Here is a 1,495-nt window from a genome sequence, read left to right as displayed (position 1 = left end):
TATGCTGATAACTAATTGGATAGAATGTCACACGCTGCAGAGCCTGGAAAAGATTTGCAGAAACATAGCAACAAAAGAATGGAGTGTGCTCAAGACAGCTCAGAACTGCACTGAGAAATACATTAAAAGAACGTGAATATTTATCTTGGGTTCTCATTAGGGAATTGTATGAAATACATATTTGCTAATCACAAAAAAATAACCTCTTCAGTTCCTATTCTTAATGGAAACTATCATTTTTTTTTCTCTGAATTTTTTGAGTGTGGATTATTAAACAATGAAGACATCTTTTCTGTACTTTTCAAAGTATACTAATTTCTTATATATATTTTGTTTGTTTGCTATAAATGAACTCAGTATTTTAGAAGGAGCTTTTATGATAGGTAAATTCCTTTTAAGAATTAACACCTAAATTTTTCTTTATTCAAACCAAAATGAAAAACCTCTAACATAGAGGGAGACTTTTAGGCTTTCACTTTGTATCTTTCCAAAGGATAATTATTTTACTTTACAAAAGAAATTCGCTTACAGAATTACTAAGGTTGTTTTTCGAAAGCAGTTTTATAGAAAGCCTGCTCTTACATCTGTCCCCCACAAGCCCTTGGCCCAAATGTCCGTCGTGGCTCTCGACCTCATGTCACTTCATTCTCGACCGGGCAGGAGTGGCCAGTCCTCGTCACTGCAGCCTGGGACAGATGGCGCATTGCAAACTTCTGTGGTGATGCTTGTCCATCAGTGAGATGTTCGTGAGCTTTACGTTGTTATTGTATTGATGGTTCACAGAATATTTATAATTTACAGTAGGATTTGTATGTGATTTATAAAAATTCACAAAATTAGAAAATTTAAAGACTGGCAATATAAAAACACTGAAAAATAATTTTATTGGTACAAAATGCCCTCTCAAAAAATTATGAATAATATTTTATTGAGATTAAATGTTTCATTATTTTTTTTAAACCTTGAGCGAACTAGGTACAGTGATTTAGTTTATTTCAGGGTTTAGTTTTAATGACTGTTGTCAGTGAAAAAGACACTTCAGGAAGGTGTGTAGATCCACGTGGAAGAAATAAATCATTGGCTGCAATTATAATTAATTCTCTAATCATTCCCACTAATTCCACAGATGTTTTCCTTTAACTTTGGCTGTTAACTTTGCATCTTCCCTGATGTCAGTCAGCTCTTGCAGATTAATTGGAAGGTGCATTTTATATGAATAGTTTCAAAACCCACTGAACCTCTTCATTTGGAAGATTTTCAACATACAGAAAAATAGTTGCAAGTTTAAGTTGCACATATTCACCGTTTTTGACTACTAAATGAGGGAACAGTGGAAAAGAAACACTGGGGTCAGGGTTGAGGGGCTGCCTCCGCCGGCCTCCCTCGGCTCCCCGTGCCTGAGCATCCAGTTCCCCCCGATGTTTGCCTGGTCCCTGAATGATGTAGGACTAGTTTCATTCTTGTGAATTTTCATTTGTCCTCAGTCCGAAAGTGG

The sequence above is a fragment of the Rhinolophus ferrumequinum genome, chromosome 4, assembly GCF_004115265.2.
Source record: "Rhinolophus ferrumequinum isolate MPI-CBG mRhiFer1 chromosome 4, mRhiFer1_v1.p, whole genome shotgun sequence".
NCBI lineage: Eukaryota > Metazoa > Chordata > Mammalia > Chiroptera > Rhinolophidae > Rhinolophus > Rhinolophus ferrumequinum.
Note: the sequence above shows the minus strand (reverse complement) of the source record.